Source organism: Triticum aestivum, chromosome 5A (genome assembly GCF_018294505.1).
Source record: "Triticum aestivum cultivar Chinese Spring chromosome 5A, IWGSC CS RefSeq v2.1, whole genome shotgun sequence".
Lineage (NCBI taxonomy): Eukaryota > Viridiplantae > Streptophyta > Magnoliopsida > Poales > Poaceae > Triticum > Triticum aestivum.
The window spans coordinates 647,165,717-647,171,407 of record NC_057806.1 but is presented as its reverse complement, the minus strand read 5'-3'; positions in this window follow the sequence as shown (position 1 = coordinate 647,171,407).

Below are 5,691 nucleotides of genomic sequence, written 5' to 3'. Positions count from 1 at the left end.
AGTTTCCGTCATATCGGTGTTATGTTACCGGATTTTGCGTTCCTTACGCGGTTGGGTTATAATGGGAACCCCTTGACAGTTTGCTTTGAATAAAACTCCTCCAGCAAGGCCCAACCTTGGTTTTACCATTTGCCACCTAGCCTTTTTTTCCCTTGGGAGTCGCACATCCCGAGGGTCATCTTTATTTTAACCCCCCCGGGCCAGTGCTTGTCTAAGTTTTGGTCCAAACTAGAGCCCCTTGCAGTGCCACCTCGGGAAACTCGAGGGCTGGTTTTAGTTGTACGGATTGCTTATCCGGTGTTGCCCTGAGAACGAGATATGTGCAGCTCCTATCGGGATGTCGGCGCATCGGGTGGTCTTGCTGGACTTGTTTTACCATTGTCGAGGATGTCTTGTAGAACCGGGATACCGAGTCTGATCGGAATGTCTTGGGAGGAGGTCTATTCCTTCGTTGACCGTGAGAGCTTGTCATGGGCTAAGTTGGGACACCCCTGCAGGGATTTGAACTTTCGAAAGCCGTGCCCGCGGTTATGGGCAGATGGGAATTTGTTAACGTCCGGTTGTAGAAAACCTGAAGTTGACCTTAATTAAAATACATCAACCGCGTGTGTAACCGTGATGGTCTCTTTCCGGCGGAGTCCGGGAAGTGAACACGGTGTTGGAGTTATGCTTGGCGTAGGTTGCTATAGGATCACTTCTTGATCATACTTTTATCGACCGTGATTTGCCTTCTCTTCTCGCTCTCATTTGCGTATGTTAGCCACCATATATGCTAGTCGCTTGCTGCAGCTCCACCTCATACCTTTACCTTACCCATAAGCTTAAATAGTCTTGATCGCGAGGGTGTGAGATTGCTGAGTCCCTGTGGCTCACAGATACTTCCAAAACCAGCTTGCAGGTGCTGATGAGACCGTGTAGATGACGCAACCAACCTCAGGAGGAGCTGGATGAAGATATTGTCCTTTGTGTTGCTTCGTTCTAGTTGATCAATAGTGGAGCCCAGTTGGGGTCGATCGGGGACCTTTGTCGCATTTGGGGTTCTTCTTTATTTTGGTTCCATAGTCGGACCTTGATTATATTTGGATGTTGTAATGCTTTATTCATGTATTGTGTGAAGTGGCGATTGTAAGCCAACTATGTATCTCTTTCCCTTATGTATTACATGGGTTGTGTGAAGATTACCTCTCTTGTGACATTGCTTTCAATGCAGTTATGCCTCTAAGTCGTGCTTCGACACGTGGGAGATATAGCCGAATCGAGGGCGTTACAGACGGGACCCTGTCACCTGCACTATATAAAGAGGTGGGGGCCGGCGGCTCGCATCACGAGGTTCGTCGCACAGTCGTACACCCCGCCTAATCCCCTACCGATCTAGGGTTAGTGTAGTGCTGATGGGAAGCTCCGCCACCACTACTCTCTGCCATCACCGGCACCGGCACCATGGCTGGCACCAGGAGCTCCTCGAGCCACAAGGGAAGGTAATACCTATCGCCACTACTGGAATCCCCATGCCCACTGGATCAATAGACTCTATCAGTGGTATCAGCCCAGGTTGGCGTTGTGGATTTTCGGTAGCAACAAACCCCCCTCCCCAAAGAACCCTAGTAGGGCAGAGAAAAGCAAACAAAAGTTCAATGGAGAAGGCCTTGGGCTGCCGGCAAAGTGCGCCGCCACTCCGGCCGCGCATGTTCCTCTCGATCCCCACACGCATCGCCAAGCCAAGGTGCGGGGACGAAGAACCACCCCACACCGGGGCAAAGGGCACCACCCCCGAGCCATTTGACGGCGGCGCGTTCACTATCGAGGTGCTCGCGCACGCCGGCAAAGGTGTTGGCAGGGGCGCCGTCGCAACTCCATCGCATCTGGAAATCACAGTCGCGTGCGAAGGGAAGTAGAGGAGGCTCTGCTCGTGCTGCTCGCGTCTCTGTCTCGCTGGGGCGGTGGTGGATGGAAGAAAGGAAAGGAGAAAGGGAGGGGGAAAGGGAAGGCGGCTCGCGCGGGCAGCGACTTCGTCGCCGTTGCCGGTGACAGGCGCGGCGTGGTGACCCGTGGTCGGGTCGAGAGAGAAGAAGAGCGGGGCGCGCGGAGGTAAAATGGAAAGGTGCTCGCGCGGTGGCTGCAAAGACGCCGTCCCTGGCGGCCGGCGTAGCCGCTGCGGGTGGCAGAGAAGTGAGCGGCACGCACGGGGGGAGAATGGCCTAGGGTTTTCCCCTCGGCAGCGTCGCCAGCTGGTTTTGATCCAGCGAGATGCACGGGCCACCGTTGGATCGCCATGAACGGCAGAGATAGAAAACCTAAGGCACTACGGGCTTTTTGGGCCGAAACCGCTGGCCAGCTGACCTGCTGGGCCGGCAGAGCCGGCGACCCAGGCCGGCAGCCGCGGGGGACAGGCGAGCAGGCCGTGGGCCGGTTTTCTCACCGCGGGGGACAGGCGGCGCTCGCCGGCTGGCCGTGGGCCAAGAGCAGCAGGCCGCAGAGCGACGCGCTGAGCAGGCTGTGGGCCGCCGGCGTGAAAGAAACGGCCCACACACAGAGTTTTCTCTGATAATTTTTACAGAGCACAGTTTTGATGTTTTTTGTTCAGTTTTTGGGCAAATTTTCACCCAGTTTTTCTATTCAAATTGAGCAACGAAAGTTTTTCTTAGAAAATAAGAAATTGACAGAAAAATTTCTGAAAAGTAAAAAGTTCATGAATTTTACGTTCATGTTTCCGCTGCAAAATAAGAATAAAAGTGCTCTTTTAAAAGTGAGTAGAACTAATGTGAAAGATTAAACTGTTGCTTCTCTAATTCAATTTTGAAGCAACCAGTTAAAATTAATTAGAGAATAAAAGAGTACAGAATTGTATATTGTAAGGTTTCCGCTGCAAAGTGAAGTTTTATCCTCCAATTAAATTGGAACCAACGGGAAAATTTAATTGGAATAATTATTCTTAGCAATGTTTTTCCCGTGTGGGTGAAATCAGATTCAGATAGTTTCCGTTATGACAAAAGAAAGATATTTGTTTTAAAGTTAAAATATGGTATTGTTATTTTCTGACCAATGTTGATGATAACAGTACTATAATTCTATGAGTCTTATGTTCAAAGCTTAAATCTCTGATAAATTTTGTATCAAAGTGATCAATTTTCAGAGAACAAATAAAGATCAAGAAATGCTCTTGAACTAGAGAAAAGTATATTTCTTGTTCTCGCTGCAATAAAGTTGATGATGATGATGATTTCTTAGCAAAGTTGTTTAATAGAAATACTATCATCACATTGTTTATGAGTTATATGCATTACTTCCATTTCTGCCCAACGGTGATATGGAATTAATGTAGAAGGATGATATTTTATTCTAATTCTGCCCAACGGTGATTTAGAATATAAAAGAAATTTTTCATAGTTTAATGTGCATACTTTTTAACCAGACTAACATGGGGTTATTTTTATGCTCATTATTGTTGATTATTGGCTAAGTTTTCTCAGACTAAAAGTTTTTCATACTTTCATTCGGGAAAGCGAATGGCTGGGTACTTGTGACCCGAAATATGACCAAGAAAGGTCATAACGTGAGGGAGTATGTTCTCTCTAAAGAATGGCTTCAAAAGAAAAGAATTCTGGGATATTAAGACAAGAAAAGAAAAGAGATAGATCATTGAGAGTCTTGGTTGACAAATGTTTTTTGTACTCTCTACGAAGATTTTTCAGTCAACATGATTTTAAATGAAACAAGCAACATGCGTGTTTAATTTAACCAACGTCGGATCAAGCATGTGTGTCAAAGAGCATTAGGATTTATTCCTAAATTTGATGATTGAATAATGCAGTCAAAAAAGTCAATTCTTGCATTTATGTTCCTTACAGGGAATTACCCGCATAGCGGGAGAAGATGATTATGATAAAACCCGCATGGCGAGAAAAGTCTGGGAAAATACCTGTGTAATTAACGGGGTAAAGTTGACATATTATTATGTCAAAAAAACTCGTATGGCGGGAGAAATTCTGGAAAAGGACTTATCCTGTATGACAGGAGAAAGATATGATGACTCATGTGCTTTTAATGTGTCCCACTCTAGGAGAAAAGTATGGAGTAGCTATTATGCGTTCCTAGTATCGACCGTACACCTTATGTGTAGCGGTCATTAAGCACTCAATATATCCAAAGAGAATAAAAGTTACAGACGAACCAAAAGATAAGAATGATATGCAAGTGTGACTTGCAAAAGTACTAATGATAAAGAACTCTGTTGAGTTTCTGAAATGGAATGAGGAAAAAATACTCCCATACTAGTTGAAAGAAAACTTCATTTTGTATGAAGAGACAACTTCATTTCGTATGAAGTAATCTGATGAATGAAGTAGATAATCGAAGTTTCCTCAATTCACAAGAGTTATCAATGGTTTTCGAAATTGTGGCAAAAAAGTTCTTGCCACATTTCGAGGGGGAGAAAGATATATGAGATAAATTAAGAATGATGAAACTCCCCTATACTTTAGATAATGTGATGAAGAATGTGATCGTCTGGGGGAGTATGATGGTCATATTAATACCCCTAAAGAAAAGAAATAGTTGTATTTCTGGATCTTTTACAGTTCCGAAAGCAGAGTAAGGAATACTAAGACGGTGCTTAAAGTGCCATAAAGAAGAAAGTTTTAACAGAATAAACCCAAATTATAAATTTAAAGATACGCCATTTTTAGTGAAGATGGAGTAATCTGGGGGAGCATGTTGTATGACCTATACAACACATGTTGTTAGCTCTATAAAGGATGAATGAGTAAACATGGATCTTGTGATACAGGTCCTGTAAAACCTATTGCCTCTTGGAAATCAAAGACTATAGAATTAGTTTGCCTCTTGCAATGACAGAGCAACAACATCCCCATATGAAACAAGTGCCAGTACCTGAGACACTGATGGTCTCAAGGAATGAGAAAATCAGATACTTCTGATTACTATAAAGTCTATGTTAGTGAAATTCAAATGGAGGTTAATCCCACCTCATTTAAAGCGCTCATTCGAGCTTTGAGAAGTGTCTGCTTATCTAAATGATAAGAGACTATGTGAGATGAAATAAAATTGGTGAATCCCGACGATGTTTGGGACTGGTGAGTAATTTCCAATGGAGCCAAAACAGTAGGGTGTAAAGAGTCTACAAGGACAATGTGACTCAAAAGGAAATATGTAAAGGTGTAAAACACGACTTAAATCGAAAGGTTTTTGCGCGTTTTGCATTGAATAGATTACAATGAGTGTTGGTAGCACATCATGATCCGAGTTACATCAGATGAAAGATATTATGATCTGAGTTACATCAGATGAAAGTAAAGAACACAGGGGATACTGCCTGAAGAAGTCTTTTATGGACTAAAGCAATCAAATGTTGTTTTGGGTTAAAGAAAATGAGAGGACAATTGTATTCGTGCAAAGTTATAGAATGGGAAATTCATTTCCTAATCCTGTGCATGTGGATGACATCCTACTTGCTAGTGGTGATGTCAACCTACTGCAGGAGGAGAAAAGAAGTTCTTGTCCTCAAAGTTCAAAAGAACGTTCTCGGTAGAGTGTCTCTCGTTATAAGTATCGAGATTCATGAAGAAAAGAATAAAAGGGGGTATTAGGGATGTCGAATGGACATGTTAAGAAAGGTGTCTAAAGTATGCATGCGAGAAAACCTACGCCTGTTCTTATAGTCAAGGGTAATGG